We start from the raw sequence: 15,743 nt of genomic DNA on the forward strand, positions 1-15,743 counted from the left end.
TGTTTTTATTATTGTTTTTAGACAACAATAAATGTTTTTCTTTTGTTATAATACCTCCTACTGTAGCTTTTTAACTGGTACCATGAATATGTTTCCCTTCACTACAGTACTACGCACCTGCTTTATTTTCATCTAGGTATAATCTAGGTATGGTATGAAACAATGTTTACTTGACTGTATTGTTCTAAATTTCATTTCTGACTTGTTGGATTCTTGTTGTTTTTAATATATAGTGTATCTAATCTACTTTTCTTTTCTTTTTTTTACAGGTTCCTCTCAGAAGGAACCATCACCTTATCGTGGTGGAGAGGTTTGCGTGCCCCAATGAACCTGAGAGCTGCGCTGTCTGGTGCCTAGTGCTCCTGGAAGGGTCTCCCATGGCAAATTGGTCTCTGGCGAGGGGCCTGACTAAGAATGGTTCAAGAAGACCCAAAGAGGATGAGATCATTTCACTCCACCAGACAAGGTAAGCTAAAAGCTGATCTCTGACATGTTCACAAGTCCAAAGATAATCTCAGACAAACATTTGATATTTGATATGGGGCCTTATTCTATAGGGGCCGCCCTAGTGTAGCTGTTTGAGCACACGCCTTTCCCGTCATGGGTTCAAACGCAGCCGGAGTCGACGTCAGCGTGGAATTGCGGTCGCAACGGGCCCCTTATTGTAAGATGAAGATGAAGAAGAGAAGAGGAAATAAGAAGATGAAGAGGGACATAATGAAGAGAATACAATGATGAAGAGGAGGTTGTATGCGTGCCTGATTTTCACGTAAGTATTAACTGAGTAAGTATGGAAAGATGTCCCCTTTACTTTACAGGTCATATACAGTTGCAGTGCATCCAGGAGATGATTTCTACATAATATTGTAAATGTTCATTATTTATGTTTTAGATTCTTTGATATGGGGCCGCCCTGGTGTCGCGGTTAGAGCACACGCCTTTCCCGTCGTGGGTTCAAACGCAGCCGGGGTCGACGTCAGCAAGGAAACGCGGTCGCAAAGGGACCCTTATTCTATAGGGGCCGCCCTAGTGTAGCTGTTTGAGCACACGCCTTTCCCGTCGTGGGTTCAAACGCAGCCGGGGTCGACGTCAGCGTGGAATTGCGGTCGCAACGGGCCCCTTATTGTAAGATGAAGAAGAGAAGAGGAAATAAGAAGATGAATAGGGACATAATGAAGAGAATACAATGATGATGAGGAGGTTGTATGCGTGCCTGATTTTCACGTAAGTATTAACTGAGTAAGTATGGAAATATTTCCCCTTTACTTTACAGGTAATATACAGTTGCAGTGCATCCAGGAGATGATTTCTACATGATATTGTAAATGTTCATTATTTATGTTTTAGATTCTTTGATATGGGGCCGCCCTGGTGTCGCGGTTAGAGCACACGCCTTTCCCGTCGTGGGTTCAAACGCAGCCGGGGTCGACGTCAGCAAGGAAACGCGGTCGCAAAGGGACCCTTATTCTATAGGGGCCGCCCTAGTGTAGCTGTTTGAGCACACGCCTTTCCCGTCGTGGGTTCAAACGCAGCCGGGGTCGACGTCAGCGTGGAATTGCGGTCGCAACGGGCCCCTTATTGTAAGATGAAGAAGAGAAGAGGAAATAAGAAGATGAAGAGGGACATAATGAAGAGAATACAATGATGAAGAGGAGGTTGTATGCGTGCCTGATTTTCACGTAAGTATTAACTGAGTAAGTATGGAAAGATTTCACCTTTACTTTACAGGTCATATACAGTTGCAGTGCATCCAGGAGATGATTTCTACATACTATTGTAAATGTTTATTATTTATTCTTTACGTTCTTTGATCTGTATTGTAATGTGTTCGTTTGATAGGCATCCTATCGTCAGACGAACATTTTATAATTCTTCCTTCTAGCTTGTTAACAAGGTAAGTGGGAAATAATCTGTCTTTAACTCTATTGTTTTTATTATTGTTTTTAGACAACAATAAATGTTTTTCTTTTGTTATAATACCTCCTACTGTAGCTTGTTAACTGGTAATCATGAATATGTTTCCCTTCACTACAGTACTACGCACCTGCTTTATTTTCATCTAGGTATAATCTAGGTATGGTATGAAACAATGTTTACTTGACTGTATTGTTCTAAATTTCATTTCTGACTTGTTGGATTCTTGTTGTTTTTAATATATAGTGTATCTAATCTACTTTTCTTTTCTTTTTTTTACAGGTTCCTCTCCGGAGGAACCATCACCTTATCGTGGTGGAGAGGTTTGCGTGCCCCAATGAACCTGAGAGCTGCGCTGTCTGGTGCCTAGTGCTCCTGGAAGGGTCTCCCATGGCAAATTGGTCTCTGGCGAGGGGCCTGACTAAGAATGGTTCAAGAAGACCCAAAGAGGATGAGATCATTTCACTCCACCAGACAAGGTAAGCTAAAAGCTGATCTCTGACATGTTCACAAGTCCAAAGATAATCTCAGACAAACATTTGATATTTGATATGGGGCCTTATTCTATAGGGGCCGCCCTAGTGTAGCTGTTTGAGCACACGCTTTTCCCGTCATGGGTTCAAACGCAGCCGGGGTCGACGTCAGCGTGGAATTGCGGTCGCAACGGGCCCCTTATTGTAAGATGAAGATGAAGAAGAGAAGAGGAAATAAGAAGATGAAGAGGGACATAATGAAGAGAATACAATGATGAAGAGGAGGTTGTATGCGTGCCTGATTTTCACGTAAGTATTAACTGAGTAAGTATGGAAAGATGTCCCCTTTACTTTACAGGTCATATACAGTTGCAGTGCATCCAGGAGATGATTTCTACATAATATTGTAAATGTTCATTATTTATGTTTTAGATTCTTTGATATGGGGCCGCCCTGGTGTCGCGGTTAGAGCACACGCCTTTCCCGTCGTGGGTTCAAACGCAGCCGGGGTCGACGTCAGCAAGGAAACGCGGTCGCAAAGGGACCCTTATTCTATAGGGGCCGCCCTAGTGTAGCTGTTTGAGCACACGCCTTTCCCGTCGTGGGTTCAAACGCAGCCGGGGTCGACGTCAGCGTGGAATTGCGGTCGCAACGGGCCCCTTATTGTAAGATGAAGAAGAGAAGAGGAAATAAGAAGATGAATAGGGACATAATGAAGAGAATACAATGATGATGAGGAGGTTGTATGCGTGCCTGATTTTCACGTAAGTATTAACTGAGTAAGTATGGAAATATTTCCCCTTTACTTTACAGGTAATATACAGTTGCAGTGCATCCAGGAGATGATTTCTACATGATATTGTAAATGTTCATTATTTATGTTTTAGATTCTTTGATATGGGGCCGCCCTGGTGTCGCGGTTAGAGCACACGCCTTTCCCGTCGTGGGTTCAAACGCAGCCGGGGTCGACGTCAGCAAGGAAACGCGGTCGCAAAGGGACCCTTATTCTATAGGGGCCGCCCTAGTGTAGCTGTTTGAGCACACGCCTTTCCCGTCGTGGGTTCAAACGCAGCCGGGGTCGACGTCAGCGTGGAATTGCGGTCGCAACGGGCCCCTTATTGTAAGATGAAGAAGAGAAGAGGAAATAAGAAGATGAAGAGGGACATAATGAAGAGAATACAATGATGAAGAGGAGGTTGTATGCGTGCCTGATTTTCACGTAAGTATTAACTGAGTAAGTATGGAAAGATTTCCCCTTTACTTTACAGGTAATATACAGTTGCAGTGCATCCAGGAGATGATTTCTACATGATATTGTAAATGTTCATTATTTATGTTTTAGATTCTTTGATATGGGGCCGCCCTGGTGTCGCGGTTAGAGCACACGCCTTTCCCGTCGTGGGTTCAAACGCAGCCGGGGTCGACGTCAGCAAGGAAACGCGGTCGCAAAGGGACCCTTATTCTATAGGGGCCGCCCTAGTGTAGCTGTTTGAGCACACGCCTTTCCCGTCGTGGGTTCAAACGCAGCCGGGGTCGACGTCAGCGTGGAATTGCGGTCGCAACGGGCCCCTTATTGTAAGATGAAGAAGAGAAGAGGAAATAAGAAGATGAAGAGGGACATAATGAAGAGAATACAATGATGAAGAGGAGGTTGTATGCGTGCCTGATTTTCACGTAAGTATTAACTGAGTAAGTATGGAAAGATTTCACCTTTACTTTACAGGTCATATACAGTTGCAGTGCATCCAGGAGATGATTTCTACATACTATTGTAAATGTTTATTATTTATTATTTACGTTTTTTGATCTGTATTGTAATGTGTTCGTTTGATAGGCATCCTATCGTCAGACGAACATTTTATAATTCTTCCTTCTAGCTTGTTAACAAGGTAAGTGGGAAATAATCTGTCTTTAACTCTATTGTTTTTATTATTGTTTTTAGACAACAATAAATGTTTTTCTTTTGTTATAATACCTCCTACTGTAGCTTGTTAACTGGTAATCATGAATATGTTTCCCTTCACTACAGTACTACGCACCTGCTTTATTTTCATCTAGGTATAATCTAGGTATGGTATGAAACAATGTTTACTTGACTGTATTGTTCTAAATTTCATTTCTGACTTGTTGGATTCTTGTTGTTTTTAATATATAGTGTATCTAATCTACTTTTCTTTTCTTTTTTTTACAGGTTCCTCTCCGGAGGAACCATCACCTTATCGTGGTGGAGAGGTTTGCGTGCCCCAATGAACCTGAGAGCTGCGCTGTCTGGTGCCTAGTGCTCCTGGAAGGGTCTCCCATGGCAAATTGCTCTCTGGCGAGGGGCCTGACTAAGAATGGTTCAAGAAGACCCAAAGAGGATGAGATCATTTCACTCCACCAGACAAGGTAAGCTAAAAGCTGATCTCTGACATGTTCACAAGTCCAAAGATAATCTCAGACAAACATTTGATATTTGATATGGGGCCTTATTCTATAGGGGCCGCCCTAGTGTAGCTGTTTGAGCACACGCTTTTCCCGTCATGGGTTCAAACGCAGCCGGGGTCGACGTCAGCGTGGAATTGCGGTCGCAACGGGCCCCTTATTGTAAGATGAAGATGAAGAAGAGAAGAGGAAATAAGAAGATGAAGAGGGACATAATGAAGAGAATACAATGATGAAGAGGAGGTTGTATGCGTGCCTGATTTTCACGTAAGTATTAACTGAGTAAGTATGGAAAGATGTCCCCTTTACTTTACAGGTCATATACAGTTGCAGTGCATCCAGGAGATGATTTCTACGTAATATTGTAAATGTTCATTATTTATGTTTTAGATTCTTTGATATGGGGCCGCCCTGGTGTCGCGGTTAGAGCACATGCCTTTCCCGTCGTGGGTTCAAACGCAGCCGGGGTCGACGTCAGCAAGGAAACGCGGTCGCAAAGGGACCCTTATTCTATAGGGTCCGCCCTAGTGTAGCTGTTTGAGCACACGCCTTTCCCGTCGTGGGTTCAAACGCAGCCGGGGTCGACGTCAGCGTGGAATTGCGGTCGCAACGGGCCCCTTATTGTAAGATGAAGAAGAGAAGAGGAAATAAGAAGATGAATAGGGACATAATGAAGAGAATACAATGATGATGAGGAGGTTGTATGCGTGCCTGATTTTCACGTAAGTATTAACTGAGTAAGTATGGAAAGATTTCCCCTTTACTTTACAGGTAATATACAGTTGCAGTGCATCCAGGAGATGATTTCTACATGATATTGTAAATGTTCATTATTTATGTTTTAGATTCTTTGATATGGGGCCGCCCTGGTGTCGCGGTTAGAGCACACGCCTTTCCCGTCGTGGGTTCAAACGCAGCCGAGGTCGACGTCAGTAAGGAAACGCGGTCGCAAAGGGACCCTTATTCTATAGGGGCCGCCCTAGTGTAGCTGTTTGAGCACACGCCTTTCCCGCCGTGGGTTCAAACACAGCCGGGGTCGACGTCAGCGTGGAATTGCGATCGCAACGGGCCCCTTATTGTAAGATGAAGATGAAGAAGAGAAGAGGAAATAAGAAGATGAAGAGGGACATAATGAAGAGCATACAATGATGAAGAGGAGGTTGTATGCGTGCCTGATTTTCACGTAAGTATTAACTGAGTAAGTATGGAAAGATTTCCCCTTTACTTTACAGGTAATATACAGTTGCAGTGCATCCAGGAGATGATTTCTACATGATATTGTAAATGTTCATTATTTATGTTTTAGATTCTTTGATATGGGGCCGCCCTGGTGTTGCGGTTAGAGCACACGCCTTTCCCGTCGTGGGTTCAAACGCAGCCGGGGTCGACGTCAGCAAGGAAACGCGGCCGCAAAGGGACCCTTATTCTATAGGGGCCGCCCTAGTGTAGCTGTTTGAGCACACGCCTTTCCCGTCGTGGGTTCAAACGCAGCCGGGGTCGACGTCAGCGTGGAATTGCGGTCGCAACGGGCCCCTTATTGTAAGATGAAGAAGAGAAGAGGAAATAAGAAGATGAAGAGGGACATAATGAAGAGAATACAATGATGAAGAGGAGGTTGTATGCGTGCCTGATTTTCACGTAAGTATTAACTGAGTAAGTAGGGAAAGATTTCCCCTTTACTTTACAGGTCATATACAGTTGCAGTGCATCCAGGAGATGATTTCTACATGATATTGTAAATGTTCATTATTTATGTTTTAGATTCTTTGATATGGGGCCGCCCTGGTGTCACGGTTAGAGCACACGCCTTTCCCGTCGTGGGTTCAAACGCAGCCGGGGTCGACGTCAGCAAGGAAACGCGGTCGCAAAGGGACCCTTATTCTATAGGGGCCGCCCTAGTGTAGCTGTTTGAGCACACGCCTTTCCCGTCGTGGGTTCAAACGCAGCCGGGGTCGACGTCAGCGTGGAATTGCGGTCGCAACGGGCCCCTTATTGTAAGATGAAGAAGAGAAGAGGAAATAAGAAGATGAATAGGGACATAATGAAGAGAATACAATGATGATGAGGAGGTTGTATGCGTGCCTGATTTTCACGTAAGTATTAACTGAGTAAGTATGGAAAGATTTCCCCTTTACTTTACAGGTCATATACAGTTGCAGTGCATCCAGGAGATGATTTCTACATGATATTGTAAATGTTCATTATTTATGTTTTAGATTCTTTGATATGGGGCCGCCCTGGTGTCGCGGTTAGAGCACACGCCTTTCCCGTCGTGGGTTCAAAAGCAGCCGGGGTCGACGTCAGCAAGGAAACGCGGTCGCAAAGGGACCCTTATTCTATAGGGGCCGCCCTAGTGTAGCTGTTTGAGCACATGCCTTTCCCGTCGTGGGTTCAAACGCAGCCGGGGTCGACGTCAGCGTGGAATTGCGGTCGCAACGGGCCCCTTATTGTAAGATGAAGATGAAGAAGAGAAGAGGAAATAAGAAGATGAAGAAGGACATAATGAAGAGAATACAATGATGAAGAGGAGGTTGTATGCATGCCTGATTGTCACGTAAGTGTTAACTGAGTAAGTATGGAAAGATTTCCCCTTTAATTACAGGTCATATACAGTTGCAGTGCATCCAGGAGATGATTTCTACATGATATTGTAAATGTTCATTATTTATGTTTTAGATTCTTTGATATGGGGCCGCCCTGGTGTCGCGGTTAGAGCACACGCCTTTCCCGTCGTGGGTTCAAAAGCAGCCGGGGTCGACGTCAGCAAGGAAACGCGGTCGCAAAGGGACCCTTATTCTATAGGGGCCGCCCTAGTGTAGCTGTTTGAGCACATGCCTTTCCCGTCGTGGGTTCAAACGCAGCCGGGGTCGACGTCAGCGTGGAATTGCGGTCGCAACGGGCCCCTTATTGTAAGATGAAGATGAAGAAGAGAAGAGGAAATAAGAAGATGAAGAGGGACATAATGAAGAGAATACAATGATGAAGAGGAGGTTGTATGCGTGCCTGATTGTCACGTAAGTGTTAACTGAGTAAGTATGGAAAGATTTCCCCTTTAATTACAGGTCATATACAGTTGCAGTGCATCCAGGAGATGATTTCTACATGATATTGTAAATGTTCATTATTTATGTTTTAGATTCTTTGATATGGGGCCGCCCTGGTGTCGCGGTTTGAGCACACGCCTTTCCCGTCGTGGGTTCAAAAGCAGCCGGGGTCGACGTCAGCAAGGAAACGCGGTCGCAAAGGGACCCTTATTCTATAGGGGCCGCCCTAGTGTAGCTGTTTGAGCACATGCCTTTCCCGTCATGGGTTCAAACGCAGCCGGGGTCGACGTCAGCGTGGAATTGCGGTCGCAACGGGCCCCTTATTGTAAGATGAAGATGAAGAAGAGAAGAGGAAATAAGAAGATGAAGAGGGACATAATGAAGAGAATACAATGATGAAGAGGAGGTTGTATGCGTGCTTGATAAGTATTAACTGAGTAAGTATGGAGAGATTTCCCCTTTAATTACAGGTCATATACAGTTGCAATGCATCCAGGAGATGATTTCTACATGATATTGTAAATGTTTATTATTTATTTTTTACGTTCTTTGATCTGTATTGTAATGTGTTCGTTTGATAGGCATCCTATCGTCAGACGAACATTTTATAATTCTTCCTTCTAGCTTGTTAACAAGGTAAGTGGGAAATAATCTGTCTTTAACTGTATTGTACTGTATAAACTGTGGAACACTTCATAGAGAGAGCCTTGCTGCTAATACTGATTATTTTGTATTGCATTTCGTACTGTTGGATTGAGTTTTTTTTACTCTCATGTTACCAAAGCAGCAGACAAATAAGAGACTATAATAGACTGCATATAGATAATGCTTTTGTTATCATCAAAGCTCCTCAGCTTAGCTGCTCTGTTCAAGTTAGATTTGGTAGATCTGTGTCATGAGAAATGACACATTTGTCAACGGCCTATGCACCCTAGAGGAGCAAAGGGCTTAAGTCAAGTAAGTCAAGTGTCATGAGACGTGCCATTTTACTCTACAGAGGTTTCCGTTCTGTATTTCACTGGAACATGTACGTATATTGAAACAGGAAATAGTGTGTGGTGTGCTGTCCGTGCTCTCTGAGGGGTCGCAAACCGCGTTATTGGAAATCACACCTGAGTTCTGGGCGGAGCCGTTTGTTTACACATCCGTCGGCAGGTTAGTTACTCAGAGCGTTAGTTTCACTGAGGTTAAGGTTAGGGTTAGGGTTAGGCATAGTTTTACTGAGGTTAAGGTTAGGGTTAGGGTTAGGCATAGTTTTACTGAGGTTAAGGTTAGGGTTAGAGTTAGGGTTAGGTTTAAGTGATCGCACCTCTGTGCGGTCCAAGCGAACAAAAAGGAGCGCTCCCTAGCGCCAGTTCAGCCAATCAAAAGCTTCCATGGGCGGGGTTTGCCCAGAACTCGGGTGTGATTTCCAATAACGCTGTAAGACCAGTGATAGGACAAGTGGTTTTCATAGGTTACTAGGAAATACAGCTGCACAAAACCATTTCTTCAGAAGCATGAGAACGGAAACATCTCCTAGCCAAGTGTTAAATAAAATTATAATAAAACTAATGTTTGGCAACTGTAGAAATAGTTAAGGATACATGTAGAAATAAAGTATGTCCTCTTTAGGAAAAAGTTAACTTTAATTACTATCTATTTATTGCAGACTTTGAACAGGGATGGAGGTTTCTTCCATCCAACTCTTACGGGGCAAGTTGTAGCAGCCAAACTGTGGAATGATCTTCCACCCCACGTTAGAGCGTCTCAAACCCTAGCTGCCTGTGTTTAAATCACGTTTGAAAACTCACTTGCACTCCTTGGCGTTCGAAGCTTCTGACTGAGAGTTGCTGTGTCTTTATGAGTGTACAGTACTTTGGTTCAATACTGTTGTTTTGTGCTTTATAAATAAAGGGTTAGGGTTTAATAGGGTTAGTGAATTGGATTGGATTGGGTGCTTGCACAACAATCTGTGAAGAGTAAACTGGAGAGAGAGAGGGGGGGGGGGGGGGCAAACATATTAGTAGCTTAACGACTAGCGCTAGTCTTTTTTTTGTCCAATGTATTTGTATCTATATTCATAACGTTTACATAAGAACATATAAATGCATTTGAAATTAAATAACAATTTTACTTTTCAGGATTTCAATTCAAAAATAGCAAAAATACACGTCTCGCTGTTTTGAGCTTATAGATTGGCTGTTTTTGCTATTTCTGACTGTATATTCAATGTGGCCCCCTGGAGTGAGTGTGAAAAGTTGCTCACCCCTTCTCTTGTCTAATGTTTCAAACAAACAGGATGCCTTACAACTTGATTTATAATTGTGTAATTGTTGTCACTCTGATATGTGTGAATTGTGCTAATGTTGCCCTGACAGTCATATCACCTCATGTTTTACAGTAATGAACACATCTGACCTGATGGAGGTGAAGAGCCTTATAAGAACTGTTGGAGGATCCATCATTCTGCCTACCCCGATTAAACAGGATGGAGTTCTATCTTTCAATGATACTGTTATTGCTATGGTTTTGGACAATAAAAGCAAGACCATGGTGAATCATTTTAAGGACAAACTTCACTGGAATAACACCTCTCTGCGGTTTACCATCACAGGACTGCAAAGAAATTATTCAGGGATTTATAAAACAGACAATATAAATACACATGTTGTTACATTATATAATCTCATTGTCTATGGTAAGTTACCTTTTCTTTGCCGGTGAGTAATGCTAATAAACAGTTATAAACAATGTAGGCCCACGACCCAGACTGTTGCCTCCCACAATTTTCAAATGCTTCCATCATTCCGTCATCTATAGCATTCGGAGATTGTGAGATAGTCGTCTGGCTACGCAAGACTATAAACAATGTAAATGGCAAGGCATGGTCCCAACAACTAGCCTAATTCTGGTTAGTTTGAAAGTGTGTCTTAGGGTTTCCAAATGCAGAGAAGTCATGTCTTGATTGTCAACTGTGTCCTCAGATGCTGCACCGATGCCTGCTGTGAACGTCTCTGATGTGAGCAGATGTGTTTCATAGAGAAGGATGATGAGACAGTTCTCTACTGGTACAAAGGAGAGAAGATAGTGAACCAGAGCAGCAGCCTTCCCTCTCTTCCTCTCACTGTAGATATGGAGGGACTGAACTCCTCTTACAGCTGTGTGGCTGCCAACCCTGCTAGCAACAACACACTGTCACTCAACATCAGAGCACTCTGCAGTGACAACAGCCTTACAAGTAAGGACAGTTCCACCACATTTCATAAACAACTTATTGTTTTTCTTTTATCTTTAGTCCTATCTTTCTCATAATGAATGAGCTAGTGTTGCTAATGTTGATTTCATACTGTATGTTCACCACTCACAGATGAAGACAGTAGGATAGGTTACTGTTGCTTGCTGTTACTGGTTGCTGTTGTTATCATCACAACAAACCTTGTTGTGATAATAAAGACAGAAAGAAGGTAAGAATCTATTATTAATTTGCTTTATAAATCTGCCTATAGTATTTCCCCCTTTAACCAGGCAGACAATTAAGAACACATTCTTATTTACAACTGTGGCAAGAGTGAAGGCCTCTTGAGGGCGAGTGTCTAAAATATAAAAAATAAACACAACAAATTTTATTTTATTTTTTATATTCAGTATTGTATGTACATTGGTCTTCAGAATATCTGACTGAGGAGACAAATTAAAGTCTTCTCATGTATGTTATCTTTTGACTTACCTCCAACTCCCCCTTGTGGAGAATAACACGTATCCCTCCACTCCCCTGCAGGGTGAAGCAGCTGACAGGTTGCAGTATGCAGCTCTGAGCTTCAACCACAACTCAACCAGGAGACAAAGACACAGAGAGGTCATCAATTCACCCTTTGTCAAGTCCCGCCCTTTGTCCCACCCCTCTTGACACCCATTGGTTGCTGTGTCTTGGTGGGACACTCGGTGGGACACTCCATCCACTACCATTTTAATTTGGTTGCTTCAAATTGTTATTCTGTGTGTTCAATTCTAATTTCAAACCTGGTTTCAGTAAAATGGAGCTGCTCAGTGGCAGCATAGTGACTCAGCATGTTTTTTAAATGTTTTTATTTCTCCAAAGATTATGTTTTAGCAAATTCAACATAAAAAAGGCGGAACCAGGGCGGGACAAGGCAGATAAAGCCTTGTCCCGCTGGTTGGTCAGTCAGGGACCAACCAGAAGGCTAACAAAGGGTGAATTACTCTGCAGTGAGACATCAAAACATCAGTGGTGTAAAGTAACTAAGTAGATCTAAGTACTGTACTTAAGTACAACTTTGAGTTATTTGTACTTTACTTGAGTATTTCCAATTCCCACTACTTTTACTTCTACTCCACCACATATCTTGATCCAAATATTGTACTTTTACTCCACTACAATTATTTGAAAACTTTAGTTATTATAGTTACTTTGAAGATGTAAATGATTATTTATAAAACATACATTAATCCACTCTATTTGAAAATAGACAATCTACAAGCTCACAACGTGTCACATCGCAACGCATTGTGAGTTTGTAGATCTGCTAATTTCAAACATTTTGTTATTTTACTTTTGGTACTTTAAGGATATTTTGATGCCAATACTTTTGTACTTTTACTCAAGTACATTTTGAATTCCTGACTTAATACTTGTAACAGAGTATTTCTACACTGCAGTCTTAATACCTTTTTCTTAAGTAAAACATTTTAGTACTTTATCCACCACTGGAAAACATGGAGTAAGAATGTTCCTTCTGCTGACTATGGATGAGTAACCGTGATATCATTCACTGACAGGTTTATGAATTTATATAAAGATTATTATTGCATACCAATGAACTGGCATTTTTGCTGGATCACGTCCTTCATCCACAATTTTGGTGTGGAGTGTTCATTCATCCATTCTTTACAGTGTGGCTCAACTGCATTTTCAGAGAAATTACTTCTTGTCTATGGTTGGTGGTCAGTATGTTTCATATTGTTGCAGCATAGTTTTGTTTTAGATGACAGCAGCCCATATACACTATGGATGACAACTCTATTATGAACTCATCATATGGACAATTGGTAAGAAATGCACACTTACATATTTGCCATGGTGGCAACACTTTAACACTTTAAGTGAGGTCAGCATGCAAACAGACAGATGGCGGACAGACAGACATTCGCTAAATTAATAGTTATATCTATATGGTGATGAACATCTTCATAATACTGTATATCATTCATACATTGCTCTACCACTCCGCCTGCTTATTTTATTTGGAAAATGTACCAGTTGAATTTAAAAGGTTTGTGTCACTGATATTTTTTGTTATGATAACCGTCAATTTGTTTATCAACTCAATAACCTTCTTGAGAATAAAACATCTAAATTATTTGTGAAAGCTCAGGGCGCCTTCATTAGTAGGCGTTCACTGCATTAGTTTAATGCAGTGAAAGACGTACTGTAGGCTTACAGGGCAAAGCAAAGTAGTGATGGGCCACGGCCATCTGTACCTGGTAAAGCATCCTGTGTGAGGATGAATGTGTATCTTCTTCCTGCTCCTATTTCATTTAGTGGATTATGTAAAATGAAATGACATAATAATGTAATCATCATGTAAAACCATAAACAGGATAAATAAAAATGAAATGAAGGTTTGTTTTTGGGTTTGGGACAATACCGTTTGGGAGTGTACAATATGTGGTGTGTAGTATTTTTAGTCTAAACGATTTCAATCAAACATTATGATCAGGACAAAATATTGACTTGAGAATCCTCCTGACCATGCATGCTGTGTCTGTGAAGGATAATAATTTATTGAGATTTATCTATTGCATAGTGTACATTGCCCATTAAAAATTGAAAGACATGCAATTCAGGACTTTTGGGGAGCAGGTGAGAATACCTTTCCACTCTAATTAGTTGTATTGTCTAACTCCAGAGTAGACACAAACATCTTCACTGTCCCTTTGTCTTCTTAGTCTGCCGTTATTGTTCACACTCACAGCAGCGTAATGGAGGTCAGCATCTCGGCCCTGACGAGATAGACAACAGGACGTAATGTGAGATCAAAGGAAATGGGTGAATAATGCGCAGATATGATCAGAGTGGACATTCAATCTTATGATGATGTAGTCGGGTTACATTTGGGTGTGATTCAATTGGAAGATAATACTCACCTCAGAATAACACACTCAGCATTCCTTGGATGAGAAGTATTCTCTGCATATAAAAGATACAATGATGCAGATGGAAAAATAAATTCTAAGATACATTTTCACTAGCTTTGTTGAATGCCACCTACCTCTGCCTCAGGACATCCTTTCCTGTTGTAAAAAGGATGTAGACGAAGATTGAGATCAAGGAAACTGCCAATGCTGCACCCAGTGAGCGAATGTAACCGCAGCGACATCTGTCATCGCACAGAAATAGGTTGCTGAATCTGACAGGCGGAGGTCGTTGATTGTGAGACAGCTTATTCCCCCTTCCCCCTTCATTCTTTCCAGAAAAATTCAAATTCTTGAACTCATTGTAAAACGTTGGTATAGAGCAGTGAAGCCATGCCGTGACTTGCTCATCCCCTGGTTAATTTCTCTATGGAGAATAACATTGGGTCATCTTAAAATCGTCTCATATAAGCATTGTGGTACAAAAATAAACAAACGCATGCGCACTAGCAATCTACCACACATCACCATAACATAGAACAATGGCGGCATCCACTGCAGCACTTTCTCGCGAACGTTGACGTTCCAGAACGTCTAAAAGCTGGGAGCTTTTCACTGTTAACAAAGCAAAACAAATAGTTACTTGCAAACATTGCAAGGCAGTAGTGATGCGCGGGCTGACCCGTTGACCCCACGAACCGGTGTGGGCGGGTCGGTCAAGATTTCAGACTCAAGTGGCGGTCGGCGGGGCGGGCGGGTCAACACCATCACTCTCATGTTCAAAAAATAAATACGAATAATCACCTGCTCTTATTTGCCTTTTATTCTTGAAGGTAACATCCAGACCAAAACATATACCCCCTTAATTTGCCTTCTTTCATAAATGTTCCTACCTGGTTTGGTGGATTTCTGTTGTTGTTGCTCCTCATCCGAGTTTTGACAACCACCTCCTCACAGCTAAAATGGGGGTGGTGCGACTCATCCAAAAGATATTCTCGCCGCTTTTCGGAAATGCGCACCGGTTCTGGTTAGGGTTAGGGTTAGGTTTAGGCATAGTTTTACTGAGGTTAAGGTTAGGGTTAGGGTTAGGCATAGTTTTACTGAGGTTAGGGTTAGGATTAGGGTTGGGTTTAGGCACTCACTACACAGAGCACACACCCGGTGCGCATTTCCGAACGCACTCTTTGATACACTCTGACTGAAACACCAGCAGAAAACACTCTCCCACACACACACACACACACAGTTTACAGTTTAGGCATTTAGCAGACGCTCTTTATCCAGAGAATCAATACAGCAAGTACAAAACAAGCAATGCTAATATTGTAGTTTCCACTGTGCATATGGACAAAATGAACCATATCATTGCCCCCCATCACAAGTGACTCATTGATATAATATATATTTATAGAAAAAGTGATTTTGTGTTTCATGGCCCTTTAAGTGCACATGCTGGGAGGCCAGTGAGGAGAGAGTTACACTAGTCAAGTTTTGATATGACTGATGTCTGGATGAGGAGCTGGGCTCACACACACACACACACACACACACACACACACTCACACACACACTTCTTTGGCGGATGTCTGCCCCCAGGGCATGCCCTTTCTCTCACTTCACTTTAGATACATGAAATGGAACACAACAGAAGGCCACATAGATTCAAATGTTTTTTTTGAGTGGTGGTCACACCGTCTCCTATACGTGGCCGTGTGTGTGGGTATGTAGCCTGCAATACCTTTTCTGACCACAC

The sequence above is a fragment of the Nannobrachium achirus genome (assembly GCF_963921795.1).
Source record: "Nannobrachium achirus genome assembly, chromosome: 3".
Taxonomy (NCBI): Eukaryota; Metazoa; Chordata; class Actinopteri; order Myctophiformes; family Myctophidae; genus Nannobrachium; species Nannobrachium achirus.